This window comes from Dermacentor silvarum, chromosome 3 (assembly GCF_013339745.2).
Source record: "Dermacentor silvarum isolate Dsil-2018 chromosome 3, BIME_Dsil_1.4, whole genome shotgun sequence".
NCBI lineage: Eukaryota > Metazoa > Arthropoda > Arachnida > Ixodida > Ixodidae > Dermacentor > Dermacentor silvarum.
In genome coordinates, this window is record NC_051156.1 from 207,792,003 (window position 1) to 207,812,981 (window position 20,979).

At 48.4% G+C, this 20,979-nt stretch overlaps 1 protein-coding gene across 4 annotated transcripts in view; it reads right to left on the bottom strand.

Annotated features, from left to right (window-relative positions):
* LOC119446553 (uncharacterized) overlaps positions 1-20,979 on the bottom strand; it is a 531,274-nt gene that overhangs the window by 301,710 nt on the left and 208,585 nt on the right. For all 4 annotated transcript variants that reach the window (XM_049664212.1, XM_049664209.1, XM_049664210.1 and 1 more), the window contains one exon: positions 6,575-6,683. The gene's annotated coding sequence lies outside the window, so the exon portion shown is untranslated. The remainder of the gene's footprint in view (positions 1-6,574; positions 6,684-20,979) is intronic.

Here is a 20,979-nt window from a genome sequence, read left to right on the forward strand (position 1 = left end):
AGAGAGAGAGCGGATCCGAAATAAAAGGCCGCCCGTATTATAAACAAGAGGAACCGAACGGCGGCGAGACCGGGAAAAAGGTATTCTTCACGCCCGTGCCACATTGGAGGCGTTTGCAGCAGCAACTAACAGCACGCCGAAATATACACGGGACAAGCATACGGAGGGGAGGCGAACAACACGAAAATCACGCATCAAAATCTCTTTCTGGGCGCTTCGCCGCGGTCGACTCTCGGACACGAAGTTTGGAGACCGATAAGGCTCTTCCCTCCGTTACCGCACACACCCCCTCCCGTAGGTGTATACACTATAAAAGCACGCGGCTAGCTACACGGAGCGAGATATTTCCATACAATCAAGGAGGGGAGAAAAAAAAATAAGACACTGGAAAGAAAGCAATAAAAGGGTGCACGAGGAAACGCACCCGAGTGTATCGGATTCGTGCCTCCGCGATTTCTTTTCGACGCACACACAATAACAACGGCAGCATCAACAGCAGCAGCATGCAGCAGCTACAGCTTCTTGTCATGCAACGCGTGCTGCCGCGCGCGGCCGGGACCAGAGCAGCGCGTCTTATTATCATCAATATTATTATTTTTATCGCATTAACCTTTTCTTTCCTCTCTCTCCCCCATTATCTCGGACTAACTCGGTAACCCTTCCTGAAAGCGATGAGCGAGATCCCGTGTAAATCACGCGAAGAATATTCGCGTCATGCCCGGCGCATGCGCGTGTAGTCGGGGAGACCACGCGGCATGGCGGCCATGAATATCTACAGCGCGAGAACTCGCAATCTGGTCATGCAAAGTGAGAAAAGAGGAATATAACGCTGCATGCAGCATATGTCCGATGGAGTTCGTTGGTCCTAAATATTGCACGCCAGCTCCCCCTATATCGCTGTCCGCCGACGCCTTATTTAATTGGATGCTGCGTACGTCGCGCGTATAGCGTTTTCGTTTGGCGTGCGTTCGAAGTTGGCTTCGCCCGGGTCGGAAAGATACATTGCGTAATCCATGCAGACGACGCGATGAACTGCGCTGTACTTTTTTTTTTCTCCCCATCGACCACGTATAGAGGTAACAGCGAATCTCAGCAGTATCGGAGCTCGAAAGAACAAGAATTATTTCTCACCAGTTTGATACAGATAACGTTAGGAGTAAAGAGGAGAACGGCAAACGAATAAAACAAAACGCGCTCAGAAACAGAAGTCTATTCTCCTCCCTCTCCACACGCCACCTTTTCTTGTGTTTTCTTTTTTTAAGTGTCGTTTTCTCGAGCGCAGTTGGATTACGCACGATTCATCTCCTTTTGTTGCATACACAGTTGCTAAAAAAAAAAAAAAGAAGAGAAAAAAAACTGAATATGATTAACCACACTGCGGTACATTGTGTAGTATTAACAACCTCGCGTGTCTCGGAGGACGGGCCGATACAAAAAAAGGTGGTTGATCCCTCTTATATAGGAATCGGTATAGAACACGAAAGTGAAACGTGTCTTCACAGAAGTAGTGTAATGTTTATTGCACATTGATATATAATGTCTATTGGTGTTTTGTGGCTAAAGCGCCCTTAGGCGTTGATGCACCCACGCTGACGCCTGGTGGCACGTCTCCTCCATCACGACTACCAACGTAGATGACCATGAGCAACCGTCGTGCATATGGAAGCTGCACTACGCTGCACACGCTAGCACAACGCGAAAGACGAAGCACGTAACTGACACACTAATACAACGCGCAAGACAAAGCACGTAACTGAATCGTCACCGAGTCAAATCAGCGCGTACAGCGCGTCGTAATTGCAGCCTCCGCGATCAACTTCAGAAACATTTTCAGAGCTAATTGCGGAGGCCACGCTCCGCTGTGCTGAGTACGGTGAACGCCACCTAGGTGCACAACGACGCCTCGATGCCAGCATTCGAAGGGACGCTGGCATCAAGAAGCACTACAAACGCCACCTTGGCATCAAGAAGCACTACAAACGCGCCACCTTGGCATCAAGAAGCACTACAAACGCCACCTAGGTGGCGTTTGTAGTGCTTCTTGATGCCAGCGTCCCTTCGAATGCTGGCATCGAGGCGTCGTTGGGCTGAGACCACCGAAGCGTTCACTGTCAGTGCGCGTTAGTGTCATAATGCAGTACTTCTCTTTTCTGCTCGTAGGCGGCGGCACCGCCCCGAGCAAGAGCGCGGGTACACGGAGGAGTGTTAGATATATAAGGCGCGTCTGTGTAGCTCTCTGCAAATGCGTTTGTGGCGCAATGGGTTAAACGCTCGGCGATCTATCGTCGCGGACCGAGAGGTCGTGGGTTCGATTTCCAAATTTTGCATGTTTGTGGAACTTTTTCTTCTGGTTTCTTTCTTTGTATTATGTTCGTGTACATTGTAAGAACGTCATTCCGTATTTCCGTATGACGTATTTCCGTGACGGAAATACGTCAGTGAAGTCTTGGTGGACCCCCGCATAAAACACTTTCGTGTTAAAAAGGGAGGGGAGGAGTAAACGAAGCGCCTTTCTGACTCTCAAGGTTGAAATTAAACGCCGAGCGACCTAAGAAGGAGAAGAAAAAAACGTCGATTGCGAAAGGCCGCACCTCATGAGAGCGAACTAAACGAAAGCCCGTTTAGAGGGCCCCTGCTCTGTCTTTTTCTTTCTCTCCATCTGCATTTGCTAATCGGCAACCAAGGGGCCACGCCGAAGCAGCAGCGAAGCCTCGAACTGGGCAACACCATTACCTCAATAATCGGCAACGCGAAGCCCTCGGCCGGCCGCACCTGATGACCCGAACGGGCACCGTGCGCTTTAGTGGCCATCTGGCGGGAGGAAGAAGAGACGTTCGGCGAACTCAAATGGACGACGACGCCGAACGAAACGGGGTGTATAACGCCGAACTCTCTATGCTACAGCCCTATAGCCGTAGTCGTTGCGCGAGCGAGCGCATGGGGCACGAGAGAGCTGGAAAGCGCGCGCGAGCCATGCATGGGGAATGAAAATGAGAAAGAAACCCAGGAATTTCGTATACCTAATCGCGGTTGACTGCTCTATGGTCCCGGGCTTGGCGGGTTCGTTGTTGCTGTTGTTGCGTGCGAGTAGAAAGAAAAAAAAAAAAGAAGAAAAATTTCGGATAGTGCCGGAGCTAGTTCGCTTCATTTCCATAAAAGAACCGTCAGCAAACGCGTCGGGCTTCTCTGTGCGCCTCTCGGCGGCGCAATTATTATTCGGTTCATGGCTAAAAGAGAAAGAGCGGAAAAGAGAGGAATAAGAGCGTCGGCAGGTAAGGCAAGAAAGAAGAAGAAGAAGAAATGGGCATTAGAAAAAAAAACGCACGCTAGGAGGAGGAGATGAATAAACTGCTCGTCAGGAGACTCGGAACAAAAGACTGTTCGAGAAGGGAGCGTCGAGGGTGCAGAGAGCAAAACATGCAGGCGTCGTTGCATTAGGAGCGCGCCTCCCCTTCGCTAAAGCGGAGGAGCATCGCGGCCACCACTCACTACTGCCTTGGACGAGGAAAAGAAAAGAAAAATAATCATAAACTGGCGGCGCTTTGCATAGCGAGCGGGCTTCTCAGCGGCCGGAGGCGATCCTTTTAATTCGTGCACCTTCTATCCACCATCTTGCCGGGCTTCTTCTCCGCATTAGTCGCACGCGCGCTTCGTGAGAATAGCCGTACCGAATGCGCATGCCGACAAAACTGAGGAGATAGTGCGCGGACTGCCGGGTACAGCAGAAGGGCGCGAGCACCGAAGAAATCGAAACTATGCTTTACTTTGCCCAATTCTTTTTTTTTTTTTTTTTTTGCGGACGGATGTTGCGGGTGTTATTGTTGAAGAGTCCTTCCGGTATCTTCCTGCGGTCAGGAACGGCTCGATTTGTTTTATGCGGTGGTTTGTAATCTGAGCTATAGAGATGTCACCAGCATTGCATCAACGGCGGGACATGACGCTACAACCGTAACACGGCTCTACAGTTTACACAGTCCTCGCAACCGGCGAGCTTCTCCGTGCCCCGTTCGCATCTGGAACGGCTTACTTAAAGCCAGAGCGTTCAAAGATGCCAGGTAGGATTCGAATCTGCACCGTCTCCACTCAAGGCCGTTGTCTTGACCAATCGGCCACGCTACCTCACGTGCCTTTAACATCCGACACATTACGCTGCGGCATGTGTTCAATTGTGGCATTGCACCCAATGCTTAGCACTTTAGCACGCACGTCATTAATTTGTACAGATTTGCTAACGATAACGTTAGCAAACGTTAGCAAATAAAAGGTAAGCCTAACTGGGAGATCAACAGGTTGAAAGGAGGGTGACAGAAATTGCTTCCGGCTACACCATCGCCCATGTAAATGTGCGTGGGAATCCCATGGCTGATTGCGTAGGGCGCCAACAAACACGCATGACGCTCTGACCAAGGAGGCGCGCACCATCCGTACCTTGAACCATACATCATTTGCCTGGAGCTTCTGGAAGCGACAACACTTCCGTGCGCCGGACACATTGGGCGCGCGCTCTGCGCAACCCCGTGGAAATGCGCGTTATTTAAGCAAGAAGCGAGCATCACACGACAGCGGCTTCTCGCGAAGCTAGGGTAAAAACGAGCGCGTCGCAAGGGGCAAGCAGATGGGGCGTAACCCCGGGAGGAAGAAAATGGGGAGGTACGGAAAGCAAGTCGCCCGGTTGAGACCAAAATGACGCAAGCGTGCGTGTAATGCTAGCGGCTTACGTGAGTGTGTGTTAGAGGTCGGGCTTTGGGTGTCGCGTGACCAGCCCGCATTTGGGAAAAAAATAGCCCCGGTAAATGCAGGCGCCGAGGCAACGAAAAGTGGAGACACAGCGCCACGGGAGGGCTCGAAGAAATACAGACAAGAACACACACGCACACAAGCACACGCACGCACACACAGCGCGGTGAACGAGAAATGACACTGAAAACGCGTCGTCGATGGTATAACCCCCCCCCCTCTCTCTCTCTCTCACTCTTTTTTCCTTTTTTTTTACTCAGCGGTTTTACTGTGCATTCTCCAATATAACCACCGGCCATTAGGGCAAATAGTCGTCGGCTATGTGGCTGCGCCCACCCAAAACGACAGCACACGGTGAAGGAAGAGCAACAGCTAGGTGATGCTCGTTTCACTTTATGTTGCTGTTATATTTATTTTTTCGCTACTAAGGTCATCTCTTCCGCAGTCAAAGGAAACCAAGCGCGCAGAAAACTGCCAACATCCAATCTCGGAACGCGCAGCCACAAAAAGCAGCCGAAAATCGCTTCGAGTTGCGAAAACGCGTTCGCTGTTCGGCGGCTCCCCTTTCCGCCTGTGTGCCGCATCACCAACGTTATAAGCGCACAAATTTCGCGGGAAAGTAAGCACATGGCACTTTTTATTGTCGTTCTGTTCTCTCTGGTGCACTTACGTGCATGCGGCACTTTTCGGAGGAAGCTTATTCCACGCCAAAATGACTCGAGGTGTGAGCGGGGGGGATTGACGAGAGCGAGGTTACCTTTACACGAGTGGCCACTCAACACCGGGGTGTTGTTGTTGCGTGAGAATATCAAGCGCGGACGCACAATGCGCGGCGCCGAAGATGCCGCGTGTGTTTGACGACAATGACGCGGACGGTGACTGACCGAGCGGCGGCGGCGGCAGCGGTGCCCAGCCGCGAGAAATAGCGAGAACTTGACTCGGCTGTGGACTGAAATCGAACGGGGCTTATTCGAGAGCGAGTTTGCATGTGACCTTTCTGTGCGAGGCGAGGAATGGACGAAGGGCGCGGCGGTTTTCCTTTCTCTGCCGCAACTCTCGCGATCACGCATCTATAGTCATTGAACTTCGACTCCCGATACACACGAACATTTGCCCTTGAAGAGGGAAGACGCGGAAGGGTTCTTGTGTTTGTCATGCACGGAGGCCAACGAACTACGAAGCTCTGGACGTATAACCGGAAGATTCTGAGATATCGAGACGGAGAATTTCATTTTCGTTTTTCTTTTTTCTGGTGTGCGTAGCAGTTGGCAGGTAAGGCTGGGTGTATACCTCTGGCGGTCTGCAGATCTAGCCTCGTCGCACTTAACCATAATCGACCTGGCCCTAAGTGCCACGTCAGGATTGGTATCGTGCATCGATTGCGCGTCCGTGTGCAATGCGGTGGCACATTTTGCATCACCGTCACGCCATCGGTTGAAATTATGCGACGAAGTTACTGTGAACCCTAATCTGCTGTTTCGTTGTTTTAGTTTTGTTTTGTTTCAGACGTGTCAAACGGAGCTTTATCGTTCTTATATATATATTTTTTAAGTTGGTGCAGAAGAGAAGCCGGTGCCACTTAATAGTTTAAAAGATGTCATTGATGCTTTTAGTACGAGTTGAAAACGCTAAGAGGCGTAGACATAATCGACCTGTGTGTATGCGTCGTTTTTTTTTTTTTTTCCTCACTTACGTTCACAATATAAAGCATTCGTTGTGAAACTTTTACGCTGACTAATTTTGGCAGCATGTTGCGACCAGAGTGAAAGTTTCGGAGTAGTGAGAGGATGACCGTGTCGTATCATCCGTGATTTGTACGCTGCTCGCAGTTACTTACCTCGGCAGGTACTCGAGGTGTCACATGGCGATTTCCGGTTATCACGCATTTTCTAAGACCACACGTATTGCTGAGAGGTCGCCCAGTCTCCGCCGAGAATCAGTGCACCCTGAAAAAGAAAGCGAGAGAGATTAATCGAAAGTTCAGGCAAACATGGTGCACTGAATTCAGTCGCAACATCTGTACGTCAGATAGTGTGTATTGCCCATTCCCAGATGAGGAACATCATCTTGCTCCTACTTATGGAGTCGCTGTTGTCTATTGTATTTGGATACTATGCACGATAGGCAACTTCGATCAAAACCAGCCTCTCTAAAAGGCTCCTCGGTAATTATGTAGATTATGCACAAATAACTAAATCACAATAAAATGAAGGTGGAACAACCTATAGCAAAAAAAAAAAGAAAACACATAGGAATTAGTACACGAAGTTTGGCGGTCAGTTGCAGTTAGCGAATTTATTTTTATTATTTGGTGTGAAAACATACATACGCTTCAAAGAGAGCAATGGGAAAATACGGAGCGGGCTGGCAACTGCCCCCGGGAAGGACACTGCTTCTTCCTACTCTTAGAAAGGAGGAGACAGAAGCATGGAAATGGATGATAATGATAAGGGAATCAGGGAATTAGAGAAAAGCCAATGACCCGCGAAAAATCCACAATTTACTGTGCTTTCGCGTTGCACCAAGGCTATCTCTGGCCTCCGGAGCTCACAAGGCCTGAGCCTGAGCACTTGAAGCCGTGACGTCACACACGCGAATCCGCATCAGACCAATGCGTGCATGCCAGCAAGAAGTCAACTTCCTTTGCTAAGTGTTAAAGCAGGAAGTTGCAGAGGCACAGCTGTCAGTGATAGTTCAATAAACGTACAGCACATCGCCAACAAACTCTACTGGCGTTATATTTATCTTTATTGCCAGAGTATATTAATACTTGAGGGCTAAGTTTTCAAACGTTGGTTGCCTAATAACGTTGCTCAAAGTGTAAAATGGCGAAAACGCAACGAAGTGTCAGTGTGTTCGTATGCTCTTTTTGTGTATAAAACGTGTCGCCGCACCCCCTTTGTTTGAAAAATGAGCTTTAAGCGCTACGGCATACTAGCACATGCATACGGACACGTCGCGTGTTTCGCAGTTACCCATCGCATCAAGAGGCGGTACTTACTCGGTGGAAATGTCGTCCTCCGCTCTGATCACGATATAACCAGTAAATAGTCCCTTTGACCTACATCTAGTACTGCACGGCGCGACGCGCAGGAACGCTTCTTAGAAAGCCATATAATTCAATTCCGTCCAGACAACGGTAAACTACGCAGGTTATGCTGCCGCGGAAGCGGTTCAGTAATAATTAATATTTGATGTCTAAAGTTGCATGTTCAAGAAGTCTTGAGATACGGCACTTGACTTTACATTTATAGCGCCGATATTTCCTCCACTGTACGCTCAACCTATAAACGTCCGATTCTCTCACCCCGTTCGGAAAATAATTGTTTTCCCCTTTTTCTCCGAAGACGTATATCGAAATACGAAACAATGCATTCACACCATTTTTCCAATACTTGCGTATCCAGAAAAAGAAAAAAACCTCGCAGGCTTTGCAAAAAATAAAAAAAAGTGACCTCATAGATGTTCCCCACGAACACAAGTGCCAACAGGCAAGCGGCCCTTCTGCGCAGCAACATCGCTTAGCATAAAAGGGGCCGCGATAGAAACAAATCCTCTCTTCGTGGCAAGCGAATCCTCGATTCTCTCTAGTCTCGATACAACGTTACGGGAAATCCCGCCTGCCGCCAATCTCCGCAACGTCTGCGAGCTACAGGCTGCTTTTACTCGCGTACACACACACACATACGAAAGAGTCTTGTTTGCCTTTCGTCGTTCCGCGTAACATTCCCGTCTCTTCCTTTGACAATCTTTTTATTTCTTTAATCTTCACGGCTCCGATCGCAGGCAGCAAGCGCACGCCACACACACACACACGCGCGCGCGCGCGCAGGGCGCGGGCAAAGGTCGCGAAAAGGGTAAAGAGCACATCTGCTCGCGCCGTCGCCCGCGCGCATGCAGGCAGCCCAAAAAGAAGGGAAAGGCGCACAAAAGAAGCGAGCCCGCGAACGGGCCGCGCCCGCCGTTGCGGCAAAGAAAAAAGTGCTTTGACCCCAGGATTTCCAACCGCGACGGCAAGGGAAAAGCGCCTCCTGCGTCCTGTTTTACGTAACCGCCACTTCTCGCGCAGCCTGCATCAGCGTGCGCACGCGTTTGGAGACGAGGCTCGGGCGAGGGAGGGAAGCGCGATTGTACGGCGAAAAAGAAAGGGGTGAGAGACGGAAGCCTACGAAAGAGAAGTAAAATATAGAAAGACGATTTAGGTTCGGGGGGAGGGGGCAGGGAGGGAAAGGAAAAGCGGCAGTGACGCAACTAGCAAGGAAAAGGAATAACTGATGTGACATTGATCAGTCCTAAACGTAGATGCTCAAAATTATGCCTTTGGTGCTGATGACCGTGGACGAGACAATCTTTGCGCGCTTATGTTCGTGTGTGTGTCGCGTTTATTGAGGTTTTCGTCTTTATTTTTATTTCTTCTTGCGTAGCAAATCTGGGATTTTGGGGCAGCCGGCTCTGACGTAGCCTACCTTCCCATGCTCCCACTTCTACATAATACAGAAAAAAAAGGACTATACGGCAGGTCTGTAAATTTGAAGCAAAGTTTGCCGAAACTGTATTTTTTGTGTTTTACATGAAACTTAATGTGTTTTTGTGTTCGTTACGACGTTGAGCGCGACCTTCTTCGTATGTTGCAAAGCTTCTACGAGAATCCGGTAAAGTTGGGTCGAGCCGGTTAGTCGAGCCGAAATCTTGTCGTGAGGTTCATGTAAAGTCGAGCAGGTCGAGTCGTGCGAGTCATCGAGGTTGAGTTCGATCAGTTCGCCTGCAAGCGGTGGGTTGACTCGCTCAACCCGCTTGGCAAGATGCATGCAAACGCCGCCGGGTCGGGCTGGGTCAACTCGACTTCTGACTCGACCCGCTCACTTCGAGTTTACGTAAACTAAGCTTACGTGAAACCAGCTGGACTCAAGACCTACTTCAGAAGCGAATATTCTTCGACCGTGGCTTCGTACGTCGTAGACTCAGAAAGAAATGCGGGCATTGTTGTAACTTCTGAGATCGACAGGCCTGTGTGCCTAGTGTTCCTCCTCTTTCATTCATTCTTTGTTCGTGTCCCGTTATGCCGCAGTGTAGGGTAGCAAAGAAGACGCGTACGCCGTTGGATTACCTGCATTTCGCTCTCCCTCTTCGCAGTCGATGGGCAAGCTTTTGCAGAAAGTTGCGGAATTGAGAATTGATATGAATTTTAATCTGTCGGCAAGGAGCAGCTCGTGACGGTTTTTTTTTTTTTTTGTTTTTGTTTTTGTTTTTGCTTTTGCTTTTACCTCATTTTGGAAAGCGGAGGGGGGGGGGGGGGGGCGCTTCATGATACCACCAAGGTAAATGATACCACCGCCACCTAGTAATATCTATAATAATGCCTTTAATGCTGGTTCAATGATATTAAGCTTTTGTGATCAGCTTGTATAATAGCGGTACAGTGGAATTGTGTGCCCTAGAACTAGAGTGCAGTACGCATTTACAGCCTGGTTATAATACTTATAGCCATGTTTAATCCACGGCTGCAGAGATAAACTTACTTGGACCAACATATGTTCGTCATATGGCGCGCACACTGAAATATAGAGAGCTATTAGCCGCTTCTTAGTAAACAATAACCTGGAAGCTTCGCTAATGTGCGACAAGTTCAAGACATTTTATTAGCAGAGTAAAATAATGTCAGAACAAGCATAGCCAAAATGGTATGATCATAAAGCAAGTGCGAAACGTACTTTCCAGAAGAACCTTGCACAATCGTTAATGTAGTTCCAGTTCCACTTGCTAAGTTAGTAAAACAGCTCTTCAAGCGTTGGGAGAGGACAAAATTACCAGGAGCCCTGATAGAACATTTCGGAAGCCATGATAAAGGGCAAGGGGGGGGGGGGGGAGAGAGAGAGAGACTAGTATCAACAATACTAATTAGTTGATACTAAGTCACCAAACTAGTACCAAGCTAGTTTTCTTAAGCTTGATACTCCAGGTGAATGCGATGATAAAGAGAACAAAAAGAATGTAAACGTGTTCGAAACTGAGAATTATGCTGTTATTGCGAAAACGAACGAATCTTTCTAGTTACGCTCTTGCCATGTACAAATTTTAATTACTCCTTGATTCCTTTTATCTTTCTTCCTCGCCCTACTCCGTCCTCCACTGTAGGAAAGCAAACTGAATTTTCTGACCTCCATGCTTTCTGACCTCCATATCCCCCTTGCTCTCTTTCTATATACTCCTTGTCGACAAATGTAACGTAGAACTACTAAACACCCCTCGACACTTTCAGATATTTCCCTTCGCTTAGTCCGAGTCAGAAAGCTTTTCCCCCAAGCGACGCCTCACATAGCATCTCCTCCAACAGCAGAAAGAAACACTGCTTCCTGTACACGCACGAACACTGTGGCGACTTCGCGCGCTATGCGTACACAGGCTCCACAAGAAACACAGAAAAAGCACACACGTGCGCACACATAAACACAACGCATGCACGAAACGCTTAGCTGGCACCCCCCAACAATTCGCCCTCTAAACAAACCAAACGTAGACAGGGGGACAGGCGTCTTCCCGAGTAAGCAATTAAAAGCACTCAAAATAGAAATTCGCAAGTCTCAAGCAACAAACAGGGATGTTGGCATTGGGGTCATTCTCATGCAGCGCATAGATGGTCCCCCCCCCTTTTTTTTTTGTCCCCACACAGAGCCCCTCATTCCGTCCGAGCTTTTATTTCATCTGGAATTTTTTATAACAACCCCACCCTTTTTTTATACTCACCTCAACCCGCGCCACACACACACACACACACTGGATTGCCTTGTGTTCGTACGGCGTCACACAAAGAACGGGAAGGTGCTTTCGTTGCATAAAAAATAATGCCGAGTGCAGGCAGCTCGAGCCAAATAAAGAAAAAAAAAAGATACGGCTTTGGGATCCGAAAGGGGTGAATGAGTTTTGCGAAACACCAATCTATAAATACATGGAACAAAAAACAAGAAAGCAAATATAGCCTGCAGCTCTCACCCTACTGAATACGCAGCTCCCTCCACCATTTTTTCCCCTCTTTCATGTCTTTCTTTCATCGTACAGACTGATGCGCAAACACACAAGCGAAGGGCTGAAAAAAAATGGCGTAAGGAAAAAAAATGTTGAGAGGTAGTTAGGGTAGGCAACCCAATAGGCACAGAACGAGTGGTAATGCAGTGAGCGAAGCAAAATATACGTTGAAAAAAAAAAAGAAGAAAAAAAGAAAGTCACGTCGTTGAAAAAAATGACGGGGCTGAAAAAATAGAGGAGGTACAGCGTACGGAGATTCGTGGCCCAACCCTTCCGTTCCCAAAGCCTAGGGAAAAAAAGGGCTGCGGTAGTGAGAAGGCGAGAGGGTCGCCTCGGGAAAGCCCCGGTCTTTGAAATGTACAGGGGGGAAGAAGACATGGCGGCGGCGAATAGCGGAAGGCGGCGTACACAGGGTTTGAAACGGGCCCAACAAAACATTCTCGCGCGTCGATGTCTTCGTAGTGGTGGTGTGCTGCTTCAGAGAAGCGCCGTACGATCAAAATAAAACAACATAAACAGAAAGAACAGGTGCAGTATAGTTGGTGTGTTTACTTGAAAGTGTGCGAATACGTGGAGGGCAGCGTTATAAAAAAAATGCGCTGGTGCTGCGTTTATGTTGTTGTGAGAATAATATTAGATTATTTCTTAACTCGAGTGAACTCTGTCACTGGGGTAAGCTTGGGAAGAGAATGCCTTGCACCTATGCCATTCCCATGTATGTCTCTGTGTCACCGTGGGTACGTACGGTCGTGGGAATCTCAAGAAGCCACCGGCTGGTTTCTAGTTCACGCGTCCCCCCCACACCCTTTTATGTTTATATTCAATGGCGAACCACAATGATACCAACACATCATAGTAGACAATCTTCCATGCGTACACTGTGAGCGCAAGGAGTAGGAAACAACGAGACAGCAAAATTATATTTACCCATTAAGTATTAATGTGCCCAATTTTTTAAAGACCCAGAAATTTACGGGTAGACCGAATATGCAGGAAATGTGATGCACTCAGCAGCAGCCGTTTTCTTCATTAACTTTCTCTGAAGACAAGCAAAGAAGCACGTAATTTTACCACCAACACCGACTAAACTGAGTCATTGACATAATCAGTACGAGATGTTAATTATACGAAGTACGGAGTGTTAAGGATAGATTAAATCCGGGTGGTGCACAGTCACGGTTTTTGTGCGCAGTCACCGCGCAGTCACCGGCGTTTTTAGATGCTACTGTATGACGTCAACGTATCCATGGTTGATTGCCAATCATATGTGTTCATTTTTCTCTGTATATATGTCATTTTCACCCATTAAACATTCAGTTGCGAGTCTGCGCACGTCTTGTCTGCCTCGTTCTTGTCAGTGTGTGTTAGCGCAGTTAAAAAATTATACCATGCATGTCAACCAACTAGCCCGACTTGGAGCTCTACGGTAACTCGAGCTGTGCTAGTTGCATTCAGTGGTACTAGGCTCTCTCCTTGCGCGTACACCGGACAAAATGAATAGAAAATGACAAGGTGAGCTTCTTTCAGTAGTTAAGCGCATGCTCAAATAGGCTGTCTCTAAAATGTACAAGGTGTCTTAATAAATGTCCACGATATCCAAAATTTATTGAAGGGCTTCCCGCGCACCAAATAATGTTTGTCGCCTCAAGTCGCGGTTCGCAGTCGTCAGTTTGTGGTTTTAGATGTCCTAATTTCTAAGCCGAATAAAAAGTTACCAAGTCAAGCCCCTAAGAAATGGCCTTTTGTCATTTTAAAAGCTGCAAAAGCCGTTGTAAATAACGAGAGTCTTCACTATCATCATTATAATCTTTTTTCTATTCTCTCCCTCTCTCTCTCTTTCTTTCTCGGGTGAGTCAGCTTCAGCTAAATTCCATCTTAAGGCTATCAATGCAGTCTGCCTCCCGAAAACAGATGAGTCACCTGACTTTTTTTTTCTCTCTCTCTCTCTCACCAAGAACCTTGTAGCACAGTAGTTCTCGAAAGAAGTTACAAGAAAAGAAAAAACCAAAACAAAAATAAAATATGTACGTCTCTCTTTCTTTTGATGAGAAACACGAGAACAAGGTGATCGAGAGCAGGAGCCAACGTTTCGACAAGTGGACTTGTTTTCTTCAAGGCGACATATGCTCGACATATATGTAGAAAAAAGATGAGAGCATATATGTCGCCTTGAAGGAGACAAGTCCACTTATCGAAACGTTGGCTCCTGCTGTCACCTTGTTCTCGTGTCGCTCATCGTCTTGAATTTCCATCTCCCGCATTCCCCGTGTTTTCCCTCTTTCTTTTGGGAATAACGGAGCATTGCGCAGACAGATATAAGTCAAGTCCGCGATGTTCTTCTTACGCTTCCCGTCAAAACAACCAGACATTGATTGTTAGTATAGGCTGACGGTGATTAACCCTAAGCGAAGAATAGCCCGCGTACCAATCCACACATAAAGGCCTGTCTCATGGCGACGACGTTCTGCCCTCCTTGCAGCCGACGTCGCCGCTGCCACATGACCTCGCGCCCCTTCCTCGACATTTTTTTTAACCCTTTTTCTTTTTTCAACCTCGACCTTTGTCGCAGTTTTTTTATGCGCTCCCCCAAAGCACAAGGGCAACAGAAGCTGCTTCTAGTCGCAGCATCGATCCGTTGGAGTTCGTTGGAAGCGTCTTGAACACTGAGTGAGGTGTATGTTAGGACTAAGATGAGAAGGAAGAGGGAGCGTTACTTCCTCGAGAACACTTCTTATACGCGTACGGTTAAGGAGTTAGATGAGGGGGGAGAGGGGGGGGGGGAGGTGTAGCGTTGCCAACCGCTTAGCTAGGCGCTGAATGTTCGAAGGCGAGGGCTCTGCGCGGGTCTTTCAAGAAGAGCGACGAGCCGTTGCTAGCGCTGCAAAAAAAGAAAAAAAAAATGGGCGAACGAAGCGCTTCGACTATACCTTCGGGCGCGTAACCCGTTCGCAATGGCGGAAGCACTGCTGGTCTTGGTACTGGAGAAACTTAGATGTATATGGTGTTAACGTTACGTGGAGAGTACCGCTGCGGATAGCTGCAGATTGAGCTGCGACGCTTGGGGCTTTTCATCGTTCGTCAGAGAGGGAGAGAGAGGTTGAGTGAAAGAATGTGACGTATTCTTAATCAGAGGAGGCGTCCTGTTGATCTCCCTATGCCCTATGCATCATCTATGTTGGGGAAGAAAATAGTAAAATGAAAACATCGAAAATAGAGTTGATGAACATGCGCAGGCGCTGGAACAGGCGTCCGCCTATGAAGTTGCATGAAGATCTAGTAGCCAACAAGTTCACTAGAGGATGGAGACATGAAGTGATCAAAAACGACCGAACAAGGAAAGCCTCAACTTGGAGATAGCAAGCAACCGTTTTGACGAGAAACTTCTTTTCGTCAGGGCAACAACTGATTTCCTTGTCAGCGTTTATATAGCTAATTCCTCCGTATACCCTCAAGAGGTACGGAGGGTGAACGGTTGTAGAAGGTATAGTGGCGTATTTATTGAGCTGTGGGCTGACGAACGGTGAGGTTGGGGTTCCGATAGTTTCTTAATGCACGGTAGTTGGTCGTATAGTCGCCTTTAACGCGTTGGCGAGATCGGATTTCTCTGCAAGCAGAACCAGGGACACTAGTATAATAATAGAGCGATAGTTTCTTGGCAGCCGCAGGCATATAGCACATGCCATTGTTAGCCATTTCGATTAGGTATGAATGAAAGTAAATCGCAGCCAGAGGCTACAACGGGGAGCAAAATGCCATGAGCGTTGTAGTATCATGTGTTCCAACTCTTCGTAAACAAAATCCTGTGGTATCCATAGCTATAGGGATACAGCTGTTACGGACCTCATTTCATGAAGAGAAATTCCATGCCATCTCCGATGACCGTTGAAGCCGAGTTGGGATGCTCCGCTCATGCCTGCACTTCATGCTGTTCTTGAATGGACCCATTGAAGCGGTGAAACATGAAAGACTGGAGCATGTAATATGCGGATCAGCGCCATCTTCTAAAGGACTAGATATTTTTCCTGAAGTGGGAAACGCCACGCACGTGAAATGTTAACTACTAGTTTCAACGCTACAAACAAAAAGCCGTAAACGTAAAACAGAAGCCATGTCTGGTACCCCTTTACTCGTGAGGTGAAGAAGCTACGGAGGCCGCGAATTATGCCGACCGCGGTGTGCTAAATTCTTTCTTATAGGACACTCTTCTTATAGCTATTTCAATTGCATTCCTTACGAGCGATTCTGCTACTGTAAGTCTGTCAAGGTTACCAGCGTCTCGACCTATTGCTAACCTGGAAACATGCGGCTTTGCTAAACCTTTCCCACGAGGAGACCAACTACGTACCTCGAGATTATATAGTGTAGGCGAAACATAGGCGTAGAAGCATATAGGGTCTTAGGCATAGCGCCATTATGAATGGCTGAGCGAACTGCGCTCGTCCGAAACTCTCGAGCTGGTGGTTCGCGCGTAAGCGTTTGTAAACGTGTCGGTCTCCACTAACGACCAATGAAGAAATAAAGACGCGAGAGCTTAAAGCAGCTAGCAGGAGCGCACACCTTGGCGTGGCATCTGGCCACGTTGGCCGCGTCGACCTAAGGCAAAAAGGAATGACGGGCACGAAGAAGAGAAAATAAAGCGAGAAACAAGAGATAGGAAAAGAAAGACACGCGCGCGCGTTGGTGGCGCGAGCAAGAGCACTTCACCGCGCGGGGCCGCGACGGCTGCAGTCCGATGGCGCGCCTCGACAGAGCCGACAAGTGAGATGTCTTCTTCTCCTCGTTTGACGTGGACGCGCCCACGCCCAAATAAACCTGCAACGACAACGCGCTCGGTCGAAGCGGCCAGAGGAAGAAGTAGGAAAGAATGCGACAAGAGAGAAAGACAGGGGGAAAAAATTCGAGATGCAGACACAGAACGAAGAGGCCTCTCCTCTTCGTCTGCAAGAAGCCGGAAGACAACGCGTCTCCCTCGCTGCGCTGGCAGTCGAGTACAGTTGAAGTCGCAGCAGCATAGGGACGACCGGCACCGCCTTCTTTTTCACGTAGCATATACGTGCGGGCACCGAGAAAGGAGCTTACGCGCAAATCGAAAGTTGCGTCAGACAGGGGAGATCGAGCAAGCCTCGCTTATACTCTTTGCCGTAGCCGCTAAAGCTACTACCGCTCCGTATTTAGCCGAGACGAGCTCGAACAGAGACGCCAAAAAGCGAGGCGGCCGCCTGTCCCTTCGCGCGAGCCGCGCGTCGTCGAGAATCATCGTTGAGCGCCAAATGAACTGCGCTGAGGCCGAAGGCCGTCGCTTCCTCTTTTCTTGAGGAAAAAAAATGAGAGAGACAGATGCGGACTTCTTGAATCGGAAATAACGTATATCCGCGCGCTGCTATAGCATACCATTCGCATCACGCAGGCGTTGGAAACCCGACAACGGATACGTGGCCCGGCACCGGTAGAGGAATGAGAAAAACTGGGGAGTCTTCTTTTGTTTGTTCGTTCCCCTTCAACTCTATTCGTCGCGCCTGCCGTCAACTCTTCCACGAAAGGTGAACGAACATCGCCGCGGCCAGCAGACGCTGTGTGATGTACGAGTATGCGCATACGAAGCCGTTCGTCGGTTTGTCACCGGTCGTTGCATCCGATCTTCCGCGTAGCTGCTTCTATCGATTCTTCCTCGTTTGTGCCTTGATCTGCTGTTCCGAAGCAGCGATCGCTAGGTGGCGAAAGTTTAATACCCCGTCGACCACGCCGCAGACAGGGAAGTGAAGCTACGCATGCATTATAGCGCATACATTGCTCGGCATTTCGGGCGGATTGGGCGACCTTCAACTTTAGGCGAAAGCGGTGCGGTACTTTCAATCGAGACTGGAAAGAGCATCGACGTTCTATGAACTTTGTCATTAAAGTGAATAAGCTGAAAGAAAGGTAATCAAATACATTTGTTGATCAGCCGACGTGTTTGTGGTTAATAAAGGTACAAAAGAGGCGCGAAAAAAATGCAGTTGTCTTCACATTGTATCTGTTTCCTTTTTTCTTTTTTTTCTTTTTTTCATTCGCATGGATTCCGGGCTAATGTGACGATTCTATACCATTGCTATTCCTTTTTGAGCTTCGTCAGTGGTCCGAGCGACGCTCCACTTACGTTATCTCTGGGATCGGCCGGCCTCTAACGGTGGTTGATAATAGGTTCATACGAAAGGGATGGAATCGAGCAAAATAAAACCCTGTATTATAACGGCCATTACTAAAACAATACAAGACATATCAATCTTGTACAACCTGTTTCTTTCCTTTCAGTTTTGTCGCACTGACGCGGCGAACACGACATTGCATGACCCTGAACTCAAATCTTGGACGAGTCGCTTTTCCACTCATTTTTTTTTTTCGTCGAAGACTTCTGGCTGTATACATCTAACAGCGCACGCGCCAGAGAGAGAGAGAGAGAGAGGCAAGGAGAGGAAAGGCAGGGAGGTCAACCAGACGAGCGTCCGGTAATAGCGCGAAACACATGCAGAACACGAGAGTAGGCGATCAACTAGCACCGCTAATCTAAATCAGTACGTTGCTGAACTTAACAAGTGTCGCTAGTTAGCGGATGTGTTCGAGTGCCGCCATCTTTGAGTTAACCGTCAACACTGCCGTTTACCATATATCTGAAACAGCACAATGCACGGTATACTGCAATATAATCATATGCATGAAAATAGTAGTACACAAGCGTTCGGGGTTCCATGATGATGTCAGTGTGATGTAACTGCGCACGAAAGTGATAAATTGTTCGCGTAATATTCCAAATAATGGCGATGTCCGTGAGCCGGCAATAAAACCTGTCTCCACACTAGACAGGCGTGGAAGCGACGACCCCTATATATAACGCCGCTGTCGGCGTTGGTCGCATTCGTGACTGACGCGTAAGTACGTTTCCGGCCTGCGTTGCGTGTCGCGCCCTTCGTCATCATCGGCGCCGTCTCTGTTTTCTGCTGCTTAAGTATAGTAGAAAATGCAGCGCAAGAAAACACGGCACGAAGCAGGCGGCATGCAGTGGCATTGGCGCGCGCTTTTCCGGACCGGCGACTCGGACGCGCATCCATCTGGCTTTGTCACTCGGAATTAGGAAGAGCGCGGCGGCGGCGGCGGCTCGCCCCTTTCGTTCGACACCACCGCCACACAGAGAAAGAAATAATAATGAAAACGAAGGAAAACCGTCAAGCCCAGCCCACGCGCGACTTCGACGTGGCGGGGGCACACGCAAAACGCCACGCCTACGTAGAATCGCGAAAATGCGCCCGCGAACAGAACCACGAACAGCACCGGCGAGTTCAACCGCGTTCGCGCCAGCGGCGGACAGGCCGGGAGACCGCGGTGCGAAAGACGTCTGCCCGTATATATGCTATAACACATACAAAGGCATCTTTGAGCGAGTGCTTCTTCTTGTGCGTGTGGCTGCAACTCCTTTCTCGCTTTGTTCTTCATCCGTTCGCTTCCTTCAATCTGTCCCCCTCCATTAAATCGAGAGAGCCAGCCCGGGCCAATTGTAGAGGCACTCTATTCGCGCAAAAGCTATCCGCGCTCAAAAATGCATTGCGCGAGTGACAGTTTTAATTCCAACGACGGGGCAGGTCGCTAAATCAGTACGCAGAGGAGCGTGACCGTGGTTGACCCGCGACGAATGCAGCCGCTAGAAGCTTATCTATGATGTGTCCATACATGCACAATTCGACGGAATCGGCGGCACTGAGCCTTACTGTCATGCTCGCCTTGCACACTAAGTCAGCGCTTCGCCCCGTCGTGTGAATCCACGCTTATAGCTGAGACAGGGTAAGTTGTCGAGCGAAATAAAGGAAATGAGTGTAGCTGGTACTCTAGGTTGAGGTTAAGAGGAATAGAGGATTCACGTAATGTGTAGAAGCAGATGAAGATGACTAGTGGTCTATTAGAGTAACGAATAGGGTATACCAAGGGGTGGAAAACGCAGTAACAAACGGCGTAAGATTAGGTGCTGTGGGGGAGATTTGGAATTTGGCAGATATAGAAGGGAGTTAGCCGACGTAATACAATAGAAGATTGCTGGGAGATGTCTTCGTCCTACGGTGTAATCATGGTGATGATGATGATAACGATGCCTCGCGCGACCGGTGCCATGAGTGACATACTTCACTGCCAAGCATGACTTTTCAGAGCTCTTCTCACTAATGTAAGTTATCGCGAAATATTGGAAGTAAGGAAGCAGACGAATATTTCCGCATAACGCTGACGCAGTATCGTGAGCACCACACTTCTCTGCCGGGCATTGTTTTTTACACGCTCATACTGCGGCTTTCTTCCCGTTCCATTTCACATATGATTATTCGGGTTCCCGTATAAAAACCCACATGATTTCAAATGTTCAAATGGAACTCGTCGATTGCTCAAAACATAGCACTCCGCACAGAGAACGGAAGTACGTGAAACTTACGGCGGCTTCGCGTATACTATTGTGCCCTTCCCATCCCATTTCCACGTGTGGCAGAACCGTATACTTCTGTGTTCAGTGTTTACCGCGTTGCTTTTTTTTTTATAATACTAGAGAATCTCACCAACTAGACCTACAGTCGACTGCTATATACTTATCACGTGGGACTCTTTGGCGTGAAAGTTGTGGGGTACATATTTTAATATTATTTTTCTTTAAGTAGGAGATGGCCGTCATGAATTATTAAAATCTCTGGTATGCGCTCATTCGTTCGCGAGAAAAAAAAAAAGAAAGGAAGAAAGAAAGAAACCCCTATGAAAATGATGAATGCCCGACACAAACCTGAAACCCATATATTCTGGCTTGCGTGGTTGGTTGCGTGTTCCGGTGACATCGCGGTTAGCGGAACGCCGTCATTTACAGGTGTTTTCTTTCGGGGAAAATTAGCGGCCTGGAGAAATGCGCGGCACCTGATGCAGCGCTGTAGGAAGCGACGCCACACGAGGCCCTCCCCATCAGTCGTTACTTACACGTTCTCATTACCGGAGTGGCCAGGAAACGTCAGCAGCGGCAATTCAAAGCAACGCTTAGACAGCTGTTCCCCCTGGCGAAAAGAGAGAGAGAAAAAAAATAATAACGAACGCGCAGCAGTCGTCAAAAGAGATGCCGCACGCAGTCACCGCCGAGCGCTCATATGTAGACGCCGAGGCTCGCATGATTTCTTTCTGTTTCTCAGTAAATAAAAAGGAAGGCCCCCGTTTGGTCTCCCATCT